This window comes from Plutella xylostella, chromosome 17 (assembly GCF_932276165.1).
Source record: "Plutella xylostella chromosome 17, ilPluXylo3.1, whole genome shotgun sequence".
In the NCBI taxonomy this organism is placed as follows: Eukaryota; Metazoa; Arthropoda; class Insecta; order Lepidoptera; family Plutellidae; genus Plutella; species Plutella xylostella.
In genome coordinates, this window is record NC_063997.1 from 4,733,684 (window position 1) to 4,752,860 (window position 19,177).

The 19,177-nt window shown below is 38.0% G+C and overlaps 1 protein-coding gene across 1 annotated transcript in view; it reads right to left on the reverse strand.

The window, feature by feature from the left end:
* The window catches only part of LOC119691432 (axin), a 60,098-nt gene extending 40,950 nt beyond the window's left edge, over nucleotides 1-19,148 (reverse strand). The window contains exon 1 of the mRNA XM_048626977.1: nucleotides 18,901-19,148. The gene's annotated coding sequence lies outside the window, so the exon portion shown is untranslated. The remainder of the gene's footprint in view (nucleotides 1-18,900) is intronic.
* Between the last annotated feature and the right edge of the window lie 29 nt (nucleotides 19,149-19,177).

A 19,177-nucleotide genomic window follows, 5' to 3' on the forward strand; every position in this document is an offset into this window, starting at 1 on the left:
AAGGGAAAGAAGATGAAAAAAATCCTTTCATTGAAAGCTCTCATCCCGGAGTCAGAGGGCCGGGCGGCTACATCAAAGACTCTACCTCCTCTCTTGACTCTATCCTTATCTGTGCGAAACCGAGTTTGGAAATTAGCACAGACCGATCCTCCTTCTAGGAGACGCGGTCAAAGACGCGGCGCCGTTTGCGCACCCTTTCACCTGCATTACGTTTTCATGAGAAGCTTTTTGTATAATTTGCGACCTCACTTAGTCCGACACCGAGCCTAGAAACACATTTTAAATATACGCTTCCATTTGTTTTAATTTTGTCAGTTTATGTGTTAATGCTTTTTGAAGACTCTGACTGTTTCAGAGGATTGGCACTTGGGATAAAGCCGTTTGATCTTGTAGAAGTTTCTAAACGATACTATATACTATTATTTATTATAAGATAGGTACATATTATTATCTATTTTTATTGAAGTTAGCTTAGAGATGGTATAAAATAGGTGTGTATACATTTAGCTTTAACTTCTGCCCGCGTGAAGTGAAGATAAAGTTAAGGAAAACTTCGTAAGTGGTAACGCGTTGATGTCTTTTGTATGAAAAAAAAGCATGGGCTTTCGCAATAATGCTACAGTCTTGAAAATATGAATAATATTTGTTTAGGCACAACAATAAATCGTATACAAGTACCGAATATAATATTAGTTAATTTACCCGTTAAACTAAACAACTTTAAACGGTTTTCAATTTCTTATGACTAAGGACTTTTAAACAAGGTCAAAGTTTGGTATTATAAATGTGCCTTTAAACCATAATTACCTACCTACTTAAAAAAACACATTTATAAAGAGAGAAACACCCTGTTATTTATTTTCGACATTCAAGAACTTTAACAATTCATAAAGTACACTAGAAATGCAGTGCGTATTGAAATTATTAAAAATACAACATACTATTAATAAGTGGACACGACAAAAGCAAGAACTAATAACCGAACATACCTACTCCAACAATGAAAGCCCTTATTTTAAATACTAACAAGCAAATAGAAACAATAGCCAAGGATACAAAGACCAAAAACAAATTGTAATTTTAAAACAAAGACCATCTATGCTACAAAAGTTAAACAAAAAACTACTGCATACAATGACCGACCCATACCAACCTTTGAAAGATGCCGTCAACATAAAATATTTGCCGGCGAAAAAAAACTTTTGTTACTTCAGAATCGGAGAATTAAAGTTTGTTAGTCAGGAATGTTGAGTTCAAATGTTTGTACTACCTGGCCGTTAGTTTTTACACCAACTATTAATCCAATTTAAGTATAGGGGCAATCCATGTGAGTTTACAACTCCAATACATCACACATTTTACGATTATTTTTATACACTCACTAATATAGAGTAACACGAGTCCAATAACTTTACGTATTATTTTACACGGACAATTGATTTTTCTACTACAACACGACAGTAATTAAATTAGTACTTAACCGTATGTAAGTTTTTAATAGCACTTATAATAAAATTACGTGATCTTAGAAAGTCCAAACAATTGCGATGAAGACGCGAGAATATTCTGACAAAATTGTGAATAGCTTTGCCGCCTGCGAGGGTCCCGGGACGACTGCCGGCGAGCGCGGTGCGCGCGGCGCACGTGGCCTTAAACGAGGGCGGAGCTTCAGCAAAATATGGCTTCAGGATTGGCTGCTGGAACCCTTTGATCAGCCGCCGACGACTAACTACATCGCGCTGTGCCTTAATCTCAGTAGTAACGTCCTTTTAAAACAGGTAATTTTATTACAAAAAGTGGATATTTTTTATGGTCAGTCGAGCGTGCGAGGCAGCTTTCAGGTAAGGGGGCGCAAGATTCGAAAAGAAGATGAGTTTTTCCACGTGCATGCCGCTGCCGCTGGGCTGCATCCGAGACGTCTGCGACGGACTACGGCCTCAGAAGGGTAAACCTACGGATCTCTCATATAAGAATCAAATCTGATATTCGGGAATAATTCACCGTGTCTCTTACAAGAAACTTCAAAGTGCTCTTTGATGTTTTTACAAATCTGATTTCCATATGCATATACATACGGTTTATAAAGTAGATTTGCTGAGAGATTAAGCTCGAGGTTGATAAGCAGAGAGCATGGTAAATTTTATACTCATAATATTTTTATTACTTTGTAGTATGTATAAGTACTTTGTACGAAATACTAAATACATCCACAAATATATTTAGTTAAATAATATGTAGAATCGTAATTATTTATGAGGATGTAATATCGGTAAAATAAAGCAATATGCAGCATCTGCTGGGGATCGCCTCGGGCCGTGATTGCGGGCGCGACTCCGCGACTCGATCCAGCTCCAGCTGATATTAATAAAGCAATGTGCAGAGTGCAGGCATCGGCGCCGCCTCGTCTCCGCTTGCATTATTACTCAGTCCTGTGCCGACGACGCTCTCACAGCCCACACTCACACACAAGCGCCGCCCCGCATATAATGTCAAAGGGTGAGCGCGCAGCCTCACAAAGCGTAAGTGCAACCACTAAAAGCCAATCCTAAGTTTTATTGATACACATTGTATTGCGACAAAGTCTCCGCCGAGCGCCCCCCTCACCCCAGCGGCGGCACAAAGACAATATCGCGACGTCAAAGGAGTGGAGGCCCGGCGCCCGCCGCCCCGCGCCGACCCACCCAAAGGAAATGAAAAATTAAATTGTCAACACATTTAATATCTGCGAAAACGTGCACGGCCGCGCCTTTGAACTCACCTCCTTTGTGGAGGTTTCGCGGCTTCGGATTTAAGTATTAACGTTTCAGAATTGAAATTCTGTTTTAGTTTAATTAGATAGAGCTGGCACAGTTCGAAGTAGTATCGGATGATTGCGGGTAATGAGGCCGTGTGTGGGACGCGGGGCGGCTCGCGCCCGGCCACCCTCTCGCGTTTGATCGACGCCGCCGCTTTGACAATTATTAAAATTTGCCTCGTCGCTCTGTGGGCTCATCTTTTTCCGTCGCCTCGATTACGTCTCGGTTTTGTCTCATTAGGGCTTTTGTATGGTATCGCGGGCTCGCCTTTGATGTCTGCGCGGAAGATGTCCGCGGTCCACCTGCACTTTTATTGTTCCGAGCCGTCCTCCAATTTGCACGCTTCACTTTGAGTCACTGTTTACGATTAGATTCCCTCTGTAAGCATACAATCCTAGTCTGTGATAGTACCAAAGTAGTCTTATTACAATTTCCTTAGCTCTGATTACTATTTGAGTAATAATAGGTATTATAATCCGTTTTAAATCAAAATTAAGCATTAAGTATGGCAATCTGTAATGACACAATGGGTAACCCTCTAATACTGCAGCGTTGCGTACCTGACCATCATTTCCAGCATCAATTAAAAGTTCAAACAACGTACAATTTGACGCTCGATTTTATTGGCGCCCAACGTGGGGCTGGACAGAAATAAATATAAAGGTCAACAAAAGAGCTCTGTGATCAGGGAGCGTGTGCAAATCGTTTGTTACACCAATACTAGATACTATTTACAACCATTAATTGAGATGTGAATACGTTTACGGATATTTCGTATTCCAATTACAAATTCGTGCAAATTGGATTGAATTGGAAACATTAAATATCGTATTTCATTTATAAATTTTGAGTCAGCACTTCCTTACAGAGTTTGCGTTAATTGTTTAATAATTAAGCACAGAGTAAATTAATAAATTGTTTTTTTTTTAACAATTAACGATTGTGCATTTTTTTTTTCAGACATGCCCTCTGTTCACAATTCCAGAAGGAGGGTCAGTCTGAGACGACCCCTGAAGACGGCAACAAACAGCGTCCCGAGTGCGTCATTTGGCGGACTACACCGACTAGTGTTGACAGTGACGGGCCGGGCGCGAGACAAAGAGCCGCACCCTTTCATCTCCGCCGCCGCTGGACACTCGGCACGTCAGGGTTGCCACGTTATGGTTTTACATCGTTGATATGAATGCTGTAAATGTTGTTTTAATTAACAAAATACAAGTTTTTTGTAAAAAAAACTACGAGTATAAATTATCAGGTTGTTTGTCTAAATTACGTAGATTTGCTAAGATCTTTAAGGATATGTACACCACATACGTAATAAGTAAATGTGTAATAATTTTACTAATATTCAGAATTCGTAAAATTAACGATAAAGGATGCTAAACAAAACTATCAAATTCTATTGAAATTAAAAGTTAACTCTTAATTAGGAAATGGAATCGTGATTAGGTAATGACCAACTCGAATCAGTTTAAGGTACAAACGTAAGTGATGAATCTTTACGTTTTTATCGACACGACAACCCTAACAAAACTAAAACACCTTTGAAGCTCAAAGTGTCATGCACGGCCGCTATAGCTATTTGATATGAAACCTCTGCATAAATTCTGCAAACCAATAGTCAGTTGGCAGACATTTATAAATATTCGTACCTAAATAGGAATTTACAAGAAATTTGATTTAGGATAAAATTGTTTTGCCCTTATTGGCTGAGCCTCCGAGATGTATTTTTTATTGGTGGAACATTGGAATAGTAATTTGGGCGGGAATCTGCACTCAGGCTGGATCCGCAGAGTAAATTCACCCAGTCTCGCGGCTGTGGCGGAGGGGGCGTCAGGAAAAAGGGTGCTAGTGATATTTCAGACGGATTGTGCAGGTAATATACCACATCAAAATATTATTTTATTCTGTACATGGTAAAATTGTAGATTCTAATATTTTTGTGCTTATTTTAAAAATTACATTTAAGACAAAATTTCAAACACATTGTTTAAATATACAATACAATAAGTACACGGAAAAAGTGATGGAACTATACTATAAGACCGTACTATAAATAATAGTAATTCAATCGATGCTACCATCGATGTCTGAACTAACAAAAAATATTTATGAAATAAATGCTTTTATTATTATAACTGTAAACTTTTTTGAAATCATTGTCAGTCAAAAACGAAATTTCAGCTACGGCTGTGACTCTACATTTTTCCATTCTTCAGTTGGCAGGCAGATGTTTTCCTCGGATTGAATAGGCAATGTGATAAATTCGTTTTGCGGGTAGGAGACGGAGGCGAGGCGGCCGCGGCGCCATCGCGTCTCGCGATCGCAGCGCATATTGAATTGGCTGATTTGATGGATGGCGCCCAACGTGGGACTATTTTAAAGTGCTTCAGAATATTAATAACTTTTATTTCTATCCTAAACTGTGATAATAGTTTTGGATAAAATAAACAAAATTGCACATTCCAATATGTATATTGGAATTATTAATCTTATGTTTGGCGCCCAACGTGGTACTTCATAGAAAGAGTTGGTATCATTAGAATGTGTAGCAATATTACCAATAAAGTCACTTCAAACTACATATCGGTCAACAAGTCATTACAAGTTGCCAACTGCAAGCCAGGACACATAATGAAGTATATCAAAGCAGATGTGACACGATGTAATACAAGTTTGAAGGATCAGATAAGCAATATTCTGGCAACTCCTGTTGATGTTGCTCGGGGAAAATACCTATTTGATTGCGGTAGTATAAGACTATCTAATAAACACAGTATTTAGGTAGGTACTTAATTAATTCATTTTATATTTCAGCATCATTAGGAAGTATCTAGATTCAGCTGTTATTAGCCAGATTTTATTTATTAACACTTTTATTATTAAAATAATAATTATGTACATACCACTTCGTTTAGTGTCATTACAATATAAAAATATAACACTACTTATCCTCCTCACCATGTTCCAGTACCAAGATCCATAATCGAGACGCGTATGTCTCCGTAGGTTTACTTGCAAAGAGCAATATACAATTTAATATCGATGTCAAAACGATCCTTTTTCTTTGCCGAGTAGGTATCCATCTTACGGTACTAAATAGGCAAGTCAAAGATCCACTTAACCTTAGCGAAACTCAATAACATTCACTTTAAATAATAGATGCCCCTTTGATGCGGGCCCTCCAGGCAGGGTTGCCAGTGCCACAGAAAATTTTATTCAGAAATATCATCCATGAATGATTAAGCTACCAATAAATTGTCAAAATTATAACTGTATGGAGTTAGTAATGACTATGATCATCAAAAAGACAATAATTAAAAGACAAAAAATTCTGTTTTGAAGGATTAAAAAAAAGGATTCTCGGATTTTATGTGTCATACAATGCCGTCTGCCAATACCATCGCTCAGCAAAAGCCTGATCTGATTCAGATTTACTAATCCAGTCTGTCACCCGCAAATGTGTTTATCTCCCGCATAAAGCGATCGACAGTCGACAGCCCTACTGTAACCGAAATTGGCACAACTGAGAGGAATCCTTACGAAGAAATTGTTGTGAATGAATATAAAAGCCGTATCGCTATTATAAAATGTTTTATCTAATAGCAACTCCGTTATCTCTATTAATTAGACGCACACCTAAATTTATAAAATAAAATTAGTAAGTACCTCAGTATTTTGCATATTTTAAATCATGTAGGTAATTCCAAATGTATTTATAACTATTTGCTAACGCTCTAGCCACTTAACCAACAATACTTAACTTATAAACAAGACAGGGCCGATGAATTCTTATTAATTCATAAATCGATTGATCAATGAAAGATTAAAGGAGCAAGTTTCCATTTATCCGTCCCTTTGATGTCCGCTTTGTTCTTTCCACGCTCGTTTGGGGTCGCGTTGCACCTCGACTCCACTTTGTCATTAAATCGGTTGTTCCTCTTTAGTTCTGTACTCACGTACTCATCACCTGAGTATTGATTGACATCTCGTGTGACAGCTCTCTTGTTATTAACAAGCTCCCTTTCATCTTGCGTCTCTGAACTCTGAGCCTTCTTTTGTTTTTTGGTGGGAAATTATAAATGTCATACAAGATACTAGAGCTTCCTTTCTAATCCTTATGTGCAACCTCCGCACGTAAGGATTAAGCAGTAACTGGATTAATTAAATATCGATATACTCACTGCCAGTTTCAATAACTCTATGTACCTACCGATGACCGATGGTTACTTTCAAACTATTTTGACACATCAAAAGTTACAGCCTGTCAAAATCGTATGAAAGTAACTACCAGTCAGAGTTTTGGAAACTGGCAGATAATTATGAAGGATAAGCTAAGGCACCTGTCAAGCGCAAACCCCAGTACAACAACTGCTGCAAGAACGCTTGATGCTTTCTTTTCAGCAAGGATATTATGCTACATAGTACATAGCAGACCATTAAAACAGTTGGAAAGAAAATTGTAATCATGTAAAAAACATAAAGGTAAATGATTTCTTTCGCCAATACTGAACGTTAGCTTCCGGCAATTATTGGTTTCATTTCACTTATTTCTTGACAGGAAATTTAAATTATCACCAGAAGTTTAAGAAATTGGTAAATTTCATTTCCTACTAAAAATTTAGACTACAAGTTTTTTCTTGAAACTAATCTGGATGTAGGTCTTATTAAACGTTTAAATAATCTCCACAAAAATATTGCGGCTTTCGTGAAACCACTAACAAAACGAAGTGTAAACAAAACACTTGTAGACGTAGCGTACAGCGCACCTATAGGTCGTTTATGGCGGTCGGGCGACATGTAGCGAGGTGTTTGCTCCGCGGCAAAGAGACCGCGGCAAAGGCACTGCGACTTATGATATTTGTATTGTGCTCAAAGAGAACTAGACCTTGCCGACTGAGATGCGCCCAGAGGGTACTTCACTTATATTGTCTCGGATAGTTGGGATTAATCCCATTTTGTGCTCGATATCAAATAAAGATGCATAATGGTATGGATACTATGGATATAGTGGGTGGATCATAGATTGTTTTTAGGGTTCCGTAGCCAAAATGGCAAAAACGGAACCCTTATAGTTTCGTCATGTCCGTCTGTCCGTCTGTCCGTCTGTCACAGCCGATTTACTCGGAAACTATAAGTACTACAGTGATGAAATTTGATAGGAATATGTGTTGTATGAACCGCTACAAAAATATGACACTAAATAGTAAAAAAAAGAATTGGGGGTGGGGCCCCCCATACATGTAACTGAGGGATGAAATTTTTTTTTTCGATGTACATACCCGTGTGGGGTATCAATGGAAAGGTCTTTTAAAATGATATAAAGTTTTCTAAAAAACATTTTTTTTAAAGTGAACGGTTTTTGAGATATCAGCTCTCAAAGTCGTAAAAAGTATGTCCCCCCCCCTCTATTTTTATAACTACGGGGTATAAAATTCTAAAAAAAATAGAGGTGATGCATGCTAATTAACTCTTTCAACGATTTTTGGTTTGATCAAAGTATCTCTTATAGTTTTTGAGATAGGTTGATTTAACTGTAATTTTGGTTATTATATTTGCTGCTACGGAACCCTTTGTGCGCGAGCCCGACTCGCACTTGGCCGGTTTTTACAGATTACGCATTAGTCGTCGTCATTAGGTATTTAGCTACACTTACAATATGATACAATATTACGTTTATGTGGCTGTAATCTAGAAAATTCTGAGAAAAATTGCGAGTTTTAGCAAATAGTTAGGTACTTAGCTATAATCTAAACTTATAAAGAGTTGAGTCGTTTGAGTTGGTCACTGAATGACATGCAACGTGTACGTTTACCTAATATTTTCGAAGTTACATATCACCAAAAATAAACATCCCTAAACCAGCTTTTAGCTTTTCCGTTTATCCAGCGCCGCCCTCCGCGCCGCGCGCCTCAAAGCGCTTTGACGCGGTGTAATCCGCCCACAATATTTATTGACAACGCCGTTCGTCACCAACAACTGAATGCCTTCCTTTCGTTTTGAGGAAAATGTCACATATCTTCTTAACACTCTCAGGAAGTCGCCAAACATTGGTGTAACAAAGACTGGTAAACAATGGGGTCCGAATCACAATCACATCTTATTAGTTACGCTAAATTAATCACATAATTATCAATATGATCACTAATCAGGCTTGGACCTTCATATCTGCTTAGAATAGTTTTAGTTGTAATGCAGATACGATTTTAACTTCATCACAGCAGCCAGGATTTCCGATGTAGCTCAGCTTAGTTTGCAAACAAATGTGGTCTTTGAGCACTAGTTTTGAGCAGAGCATTTTATTTTGCAAATGCAAACCGCGAACCGAGTCCAAACACAAAAAGCGCTTCAAAGCAGCGCCTGAACGCTTTGTCCGGGCGTCATTTTGCCGCAATATTTATCGACGCCCGATGCAGTGGATGCCACGTTCAGCTGTCACAGCTGGCGTGGAGTGGAGTGCATTTCCAGCACATGTTCTAGCAGGTTTCGTACCAGGAATGTGCCAGGTATCTGGTATCATAAGCGTTTTCATAGCATATGGAAATGTGCGAAGATTTTTAACATAACTGAGTTAAGTACGATACACTTTGGAAATCATGAGGGTTTGAATGGAGTCTCCTCGAGACGTATCATCTTTTCAATACCTATTAATTTAATTTTACATGTCCGGCGCACTTTGGGTATTCTAGAACTGACGCTAATCTGATTGTCCAGTTTTTGACGTTGTTGTGAACACATAACATAATTAGGTATTTAATTTTAAAACTTCAAATTGATTTTTTTTACGTTTTATGATTGCACTAGCCTAGGACGCCTAGAAGGGCCCATAGACTTTGTGTCTACACTTGAGAATCCACAATCTTCTTTGATGTTTGCACTAAGATTAGAATACAGTCGGCCGGGGTTGTGGCCTCAGACGCCATTGTCGGCGCCGATTGCTCTTCGATTACTCATTGTTCACTGTCCCTCAGATGATTGAGATTTAAATTGAATAGGTATTCTATAGTCCGTCCCACTCTCAGTTCATGGCAACATTAACACACTGTCGCACTGTACATACCTACTATGTATCTTTTAAAGATCTTTTCGTTGTCTAATGATAAGTTGACTGAAAGCAATGATGGTTAACAAAACAAGACTGAAATTTCTCGGATAACAACTAATATTCTTAACTAGATCACCCAATGCAGTCGCGGAGACCTACAGCTCGGACTTTGGACTGCGGAGCCACTAAATTAATTAGAGGTATAAGCGAGCCAAGTAACAGAACCAACTACTAACAAAATTAGTAACATTGTTTCCCGTTTATTTTGTAACAACAGAATTTAAAACGTTTTGGGTTTGTGTTTTGGTGTAAAACATTGGTGTTGGCCAAGGTAGTAGACCCATCCAGGCAGACATTGATTGATGGTGTTGTTGCTAACAACCATCAGGAATTGAACCAGCGTTTAAAAAGAGAATAAGTATAAAAAAACGTTTCCAAATTTAACGTCATGGGTGTTGGCTATAATATCTACAAATTGTATAGGAAAGTAAATTTCACGGTTTAACCGTCGACAGATCGCGGTCACTTCCGCATCAGCGCGCCGGCCATCTGTCTCCGCCCCTGGGGCACACCTGCTACTGTGGCGAATCCCACAATCTCATCCATAACCTTCAGTTCAACACCATTGTACTGCGCGGTAATTTGCCGTCAAACGGAGCCGGAACAAAAGAATGGAGATCAAAGGCGCAATATTCTCAAAATTGACAATAAATTAAACAAAAAACAATCTGTCCTACGAGTTTAATCAGATCAAAGGGGCACTGGGGAAGTAATAGACTACACGAGACAACTCTCTCTATAAGTCTGGCTGACGATGTCGCCGCCGGCTGCGGCCGGGAATAAGCCATCAGTCCATCACGGGTGTGAAATGACGCAGTGCGTGAAATCGTACAAACAAATAACAGTGAAGATAATAAATTGTGTGTAAATTGCTAATGATGAGAGCGCGCGGGGCGGGGAAGCCGCGGGCGGTGCATTAAGCCGGCGGCAAACATCAAAGGGCCCTTTGACCGTGCCGCCGCTTCCCACCCCCCCACCACTCTCGACAACTTCCCGAAGTTACAAAGCTTAGCGAATGTGTGATACTAATTAATCTATTCCGTCGCATTTCCATTTTCTGTTAAATATGAAATTTCCGGTTGCACTTAAAATGAGGATTGCAAAATCTGCTTAGGTTAGCTGTAATTATAATTAGTATTGGGTAAATCTAATTATAGTACGTTATGCTAGGATTTCGAATGTTAAAATAGGTAATTTATGCATATGCTGAAAACTTTTCAAGTTTTCACTGTTACTGTACAAAAAAAATTGGCAAAGTTCATACCTTATCCTCCCATCCAGAGGCGTGCCTACTACGTCGCTGTGCTAGCATTGTCATTCTCTTCACATCACGATGACGATGAATGAGCAAAGAGAGTGCTCAGAAACAAATTCAAATAGCTTATCATATTTAAAAAAAAACACAAAGTCTTCGAAACGAGTACGAAACATTTATTCAGGGAGTTTGATCCATATTGACCTTGCATCGGGTCGATCAATTTTATTATAAAATTCAACCTTTCAACTTCAAATCCAAAAAAAATGCAGACGTCTGCATCTGCACTACATGTTTGAATCTAGCTTTCCATTATACACCAGCGAGCGATGAGTCTCCGATAGAAATGCCCCCACATGCTTATCTGAGAGGATCCCCCGCCAGGCTGACACTCCCGGGGCGACGGAGTACCTTGTTATGACACTCTTCAGCCTGCGCTGAACGACACACCCACCTAATGGTAAGCTAGAGGCTCCAGGCATTTTTCACGCCCCCGTCCAGATTTCAAGATGGAATGGTCTTGAATTTCAGACGATTTAATAGGAAATCATGGTTTTTACAGATAGGCAGTCTAATTTGTCATAACTCTGATTTAAAGGGATTGAAGATATCGGTTTGTACAAACAAATCTGTGATTTTATAAATATGAGTCCTTAATTTTTTTAAGACCATAATTTAATGTTTCTATGTCTCGCTCAATAGTATTCTGTAACCTAAACCACCCTAAACTAAACTTATTCCAACAGATATTATATTAAACCGATACTCGAGTCGAGTTTGTGGACACATAAATTTACATATACCTACCTACCGGCATATAGATGGACTTATGATGTGATGAGGATTTAAAAAAAAAAAAAGTCTGATGAAGTGACAGAGCGAATGAAGCTTTTCACCAGATTTTCAACTAACAAAAATACAGCGAGCGATACAGTGAAATTAACCAAGTCGATGCTTTAATTTGGACAGCGACCGACTCAAAGGAATGGTACAAACATGCAATACACGGATACAAAGGTCAGTTTACTCTTTCAAGTGCCGTTCTTGGACACAGCACATCGTTTAATATACGAGGCATAGATAGGAGGGCTGTCTTGGCGCAGATTGTTTGGGGCACTCAGTGCATTCGAGGACTATCGACTGCGACTGCCCACTGATTGTTGTGCAATTACATTCGACATGTAGACTTGGGAATAGGCGAGTAGACACAGCCAATAAATGCATAAGACAGTAATGCAAGTCGACATAAAAAGTTGCACTTGGTTTGACATCAATTAACAAATTCAGCCACTTTGATACCGTTAAGGAAATGAGGGTTCATAAAAGGTTTCTTTTCAAGGAGAATTTTGGGTACTCTCAAATAAAGGGACCGTTTATTACCAATCGAGGGATGATTAACTTAAGTGCCAGAGGGAAAAGTTGGATTTTCAACGGAAAATCTGTTGGAAGCGCTCTTATAATTTGCCGTTGTTCTAATGCCCCCTCTGTAGCGTATTGGTTCTGTTTCTCAAGTGTCCTGCAGACGGTCCAGAGCAACTCAAAGGTGAGTGTTTGCCCCTTTGTCTTACCGAGCAATTAGTGCAGTCCGTTCATTTAATTCTATCGGTCGATTAGCAACGGGACGTCAGGTGGCCATTATTGTGCTCTGTCAATTTGCCGCCACCCTCTCCGCTGGGCCGTCACGGGCGCCGCACAAAGCGATCCCGGCTCCCAGATATACACCTGTTTGTTTTGATATTGTTTGATATAAGCAGCTATGCCGGAAAAGCTTTATAGCAATTAAATTTTGTTTGAGTGAAGAGTGCTTCTGAGCGCGGTAATGGAAAATGTATATGTGGTTGATTGGTTTCAAGCTGGTCAGTTGGGTACGATTGTTTTAATTAATTCTGTTGTTTGTATTAATTAAATCATAAAAATATAGATTATTATTAATTGATTAGGGAAACAATATTATATTCATAATTTATTAAAGAATTCAACTTTTGAAACCCGCATGAAATGTATAAAAGGAATCCATAAAAGAGCAAAGCCCAAGAAATAAAATAAAAACTTTCTTGAAAACTTTGTATTTATACCTTACCTAACGGAAAAGTTGCAAAGTTCGGAATACCAATAGCCCTGAGACGCCCGCATAAAACCTTTTCCAACCAACTTTTCTATTCGATGATGAATTTGTATGTTTTCTAAAAAGAGTTTTTAAAGGTAACGTAAATGTCTTGATTTCATGGCAGTTTTTTTTTCATTATAAAGTTACGCTATACCTTTTATGTGCTTCTACTTGCATTTAAAGAAATTATCTTCGCTTCTTGCATTTTTGAGATGGCAAAGTTGCGTGTGTGTAGTTTCTTTGAGGTGAGTGCCTACATTTGGTATTTCATAACTCTTGCTCCGTGCATGTATTACATTCAGCGATAGAGATCATTCAAAGGAAGGATATAAAGTTTTTGATTCGCCGCTATTTCACATTTTCCACATAAAAGACGGCTTTTACCCAGCTGAAACTCATATTGCTTCTTATGAATTGCACCTTTGGCCTTTACTGCATAATACATAATAATGTTCAGTTTCGTTTATAAAATCCGAATCTTTGATGAAAATAAATTACGGAAAGTCAGTCTAAATAGTGGGTTCTCATGAAAACCGCAATGTAGGTGATGACATGGTTATTTACTTAGCTTTTTATAACTTTAGCGAGTTGTAATACGGGGCAATGCACCACCATTCTACTGGCATCGTAGGTGCTACTGGTACATCACATAGGTGGTATGTAGCATTTTCCGAATTCCTTTCTGTCCAAATCTTTCTTTAATTTAATTTTACCGACCCGTTTTTTTTAAATAGACATGTTTCTTATCAATATTGGTTCAATCGATTCAATTACAAAAAGAAGTCACATTACTATACGTATTAAATACCTATTAAGTCAGCCATCTATCTTAGTTAACGTGGAAATTGATATTGAACGACATAAGGATGCAGCGGGTGACATGTACAGACGCCTCGCTACTGTGAAACCCTGATTACACCTACCGAGTAGAATGGCGGAGACAGTGTCCTCGGTTCATTGGTTGAAAATCGGGCGAGGATACTATCTTGCTATGGTAGGTGTAAAAAGGGTATAACTTATGGTACTATGGTATGGTAATCCAAGTCATCTCAGTGCGCACGTGGAAATAAAACTACTACGGTGTAAATGGAGGGGACACTGCTAATGAAGTTCTTGGGATTTGAGCCTATATTCAGCAGTGGACGATTGTTGGTTAGGTAAGCGGACGGAACACAGGGCTTATGTCGTTTGTCCGCGATTCTATCTAAAATTTTAGGGTTCCATATTGCATCCATTGATACTTACTTACTCCGCTGGCTCAGCGACCCAAAGTGAGTCTTGGCCTCCGATACAAGAGATCGCCACTTCTGACGGTCCAGTGCAGTCTCCCGCCAGTCAACGACTTGTAGCTCGCGCAGGTCCGCCTCCACCGCGTCACTCCAGCGGTACCTGGGCCGGCCCACCGGTCGGCGCCCCGTCGGACGGCCCATGTAGGCTCTTTTTGCGCTACGATCTTCTCCCATTCTCTGGAGATGGCCTAGCCAGCGAAGTCTGTGGGCTTTTGTTTCTCCCACTATGTTAGCCCCCGCCATCAGATCTTCCAGTTCGGCGTTTTTCAGGACTCTCCAGCTTCCATTGGGTCTCTGTCTTGGGCCAAAGATCTTCCTTAGGACCTTCCGTTCCGCCACCAGCAGTTTGCTCTCTTCTTTCTGCGTTAACGTCCAGGCCTCACACCCGTACATCAGTATCGGTCTTATTACCGTTTTGTAAATTCTGAGTTTGGTGTTTCTGCTCAGATATATTCATTGATATTCTAATATAAACAGAGAAATCACTATAGGATCTATTCTATTCTGAGAGGGGGTGAAGTTCCTGTACGTGGCTCTCTCGAGTGGAACCTTTGTACTTATCCCCTTAATTTCAGCTCAGCAAGCCTAGCTCCCGAGTAAACTGGAGCAGCAAGCCTCGGTGTTGCAATAGCTGAGATAGGCGCTCTGTTGGTTCATTTTAGGATCACTTCAGTCGTCCTTCTTCCGATGTATTTACGTTCCTTAGAATCCTTAGAGCCCTCGCCCACGGCGACTGCTTGTAGGGATGCTGTCGCGCGTTTGCATCCATACAAGAATCTTACTCTATACTATACTGACGAAAAACTAACGAACGAGAGCTTTAGTCGTCACGTCGTCGTCACGTTTAGTACAACTGAGTCGTGGCTCGCACAGCAGCGCTTCGAAAATAAGTTTTTCTTCATATAGGTATATAGAGTAACCCTCGAGATTCGGCGATGCGTTTGTGCTCGCCGACGACATAACCACGATTCAGTCACGATTCTAACACGATTACCACAATGCCTCCGATCTACACAGTCGCGCGTTTTTTTTTATCTATACAGTCGCCATGCTATACATCTATCAATGCTGTAGAATAATAATATATATATGTATATATTCAAATATATCTGTGTTTAAACAAATATCTGCCCCGGCCGGGAATCGAACCCGGGACCATCGGCACATGAGTCAGCGTTGCTAACCGCTGCGCCATCTGGTCGTCCGTAGAATGTAAAGGATTTTTATTAAATTTGGTATGCAGGAACATATTACATTATGATATCACTGGTTTGAAGCTGACATCCTGGATAAACACATTATGCTTTTTATTTCATTTCCACGGAGAACTTATTAAGTGAAGTGAAGCTCACGGGCAGTTAGTAAAATATTATAACTAAGTTTTGATTTACATTATTTTTACATAAATTTCTGTGTTATTTCAGTTACAGAACATAGATATAGATGTGATTAATCCTGTTTATAATTGTATTACTATGGTACCTTTTATATTATAATTCCATCTGTACAGATTCAAAATTCTTAATATTTCTATTCAACCTATATTTTTTTTGTATCTTCATAGTCATAAATGTAAATTAACATTTTATCATTTACATTCATTTCTCATTGAACCATACTCAAAATAATGCAAAAACTAGCTTAAAAAATAAAACATTTCCTTTATTCTTAAAAACACTATTTCATAAATAAGTAAAAATCTTCTATAAAATGTACGGAAATAGGTGGAATCAGGATCAGGATTGGGGGAAGGACTTATGTGTTCTTTGTGAAACTGAAAGGAAAAATTCAGGATATTCAGGATTGTAATCATGTCAGTTCATGTAACAAAACATCTGCATTATATAGGTACTTTTTGGCCATCCTATTTATTTTAATAATTAACAGGGAACCTACACTCACGGACAATGAAAAAGTGTCACTCACAAAAAGCAAGTAACACCAAACAAACCAAATTTTTTCAAACATTTTATTTAAAATTTTAACAAAATATTTCCATTTTTGTTGGTAATATACTGATGCTCTGTTAAGTGTACTTCTATGTTGCAGAAGGCGTCATTAAGCTAGCCTTTTCCGTTTAGGAGTAATTTTGAGTTTTTCTCAGTGGAACCTGTTCATTAACCATGAGTGACCGTTCTTTTACAATCTATGCACAAAATATAGCCATATGTACCTACTACATAGGATATTAGGTTATAATTATTAATTGTATTGGCCCATAATATAGGTTATTAAAGTCTGAATATGCTTGGGTTTTGTTAAATGAATATAAATGGTGCTGGCATATTCATTTATTTATTTAGATTATTTTTTTAAAAGTTTGTATAATCCCCGAAGGGGTATTCATAGGTGACTCTTTAAACAAAGAAAACAAATGAGTCACCCACTTTTCGCTGTACATTTAGAAATCTAGATGTGCTGGTTTCCTCACCATGTTTTGGTGTAGTATAATTGTACTTTAATTCCTTATTTCTAGAGATTTATTCATCGTAGAGACAAAAAAGTTTGATATTACTTCTTGAAAGATTACATACAATACCACTTTTGGAAATATGGACATACAATCAATTTAGACAGTTTTGTTGAAGAACAAATGTAAATCCATACAATGTTATAAGTACAGGATACTTTAATTTAAATAAATTAAAATAAACAAAGAAATATCCTTTATTATACCTATATTGTTACTTGGTAATTCAAATTCTGTTGATTTGAGGGTAAGGGGAGGGGTATAAGCATGTTTATTTATTTATTTATTTATTTAAAGGAAAACTTACAGCTAAAGATATCAGTAAAAATAGCAAAGTATGAGACAGACAGCCAATTACAAGTTTCCACATGTAAGAAACAAAATATTGCCATTATGCCTAATAAGTTCTACTTATTTCAGTGAATAGTAATAAATAAAAGTAAAAAACATTAAAATAGCCTTAAATAATAACTTTACGTAACTATAAGTGAGATTACAAATAAATGAAGTGAATTTATTACACAAAATATCTATATAAATATCTACCTACTTAACAAATTTTGAGCTGAATTTGTCGGTCAGACAGAAGTATGCCATTTTAGGGTTACTAACAAATAAGTCAAGACCTGGGTATTCTCTGGTCAGGGAGTTAAATGATCGTGAGGCTCTTAAAAGAAATGAGTTCTGTCGGTAGTTTGTGTGAACTACTGGTACATGCAAAATAGTCTTTTGTCTCATTTGACGATCGGGGGCTAATATGTTAATTTTACCTAATAAATCCGGACAGTCAATTTTATTTTGAGCGATCTTTAAAATAAATGCGATGTCTGCTGCGTCACGCCGTATATAGAGGGGCAATAAATGGAGTTTGTTACACATAAATTCGTATTGACCTTTAGGGATTCTGAATTTATAACCTAAGTATTTAATAAATTTTCTTTGAATTGATTCGATCTGTGATATATAAACATTATATAGTGGATTCCAAACCTGACTCGCGTATTCTAAATTACTCCTGACAAGGGAGCAGTATAGAATTTTTATGGACTTCATCAGTTTGAAATTTTTACAGGAGCGAATAAGAAAGCCCAATGCTTTGTAGGATTTTTTTACTATAGTTTGAACATGTGTATCAAACATAAGCTTGGAATCCATTGTTACTCCTAGGTCTCTTATTTCGGAACAATTGGAAATTGATTGGTGGTTCAGCTTGTAACTATTTAAATATATATTTCTTTTCCGACTAAATGTAATAGAAAAGCATTTAGATACGTTGATGTCTAATTTGTTATGGCGACAGTATTGTTCCACTCTATCAAGGTCATCCTGAAGCAAAGAGCAATCTAGAGAGTCATTAACTACTCTAAATACTTTCATATCGTCCGCAAAGAGGAGAAAGTCGGAGTAACGGAAGCAAGTATCTATGTCATTTATGAAAATAACGAACAATAAAGGTCCCAACAATGATCCTTGAGGAACTCCTGACGGAATATCTGTCCATAAAGATTTATAGCCATTTAGTACTACTGCCTGAGTTCTGTTACAAATGTGAATAAAAAAAGTTTCATAACAAGTTTATATGTAGGCGAAAACTTTATTAATCTTAATAATAACGCCGCTCCACCCATTAATATTAGCTCATAGGAATAAAAATAATATGTAGGTAACCTACGCCGATAAAAAATTGTGTTCCTTCTACAGACATGAAGTCAAGAACATCCTAACCTTTCCACTTTATTTTTAACTATGATCTGTTTTGACTAAATGAGCCAAAAGTAAGTAAATATCGAATAACTGACTTACAAGCCAGCTATATCAAATAACTAAATAACATGTAAATAAACTAATCACAATTACAGATAATGCTTTGGTTTCTTACCTCGTTGACACCTGAATTCCAAAAAGTGATCCTAGAGTTCGTTACAACTTATATCGCAGACACTATCACATATAACACAATATAAAGAATTTAAATCATTAGGGCACTCACGTTTTAACTTTCTATTGCGTCTTTCAATAAATAAACAAGTAAAGTAAGGCGGAATCGTGTAGAAAATAGAAAACTAATCACACGAAAATCATCACTTTCGCCATGGTGTTGATGCACAGTGGCGCGCCCTAATGTCGGATTTTGGAACTCAATTCAAAGTTAGTTA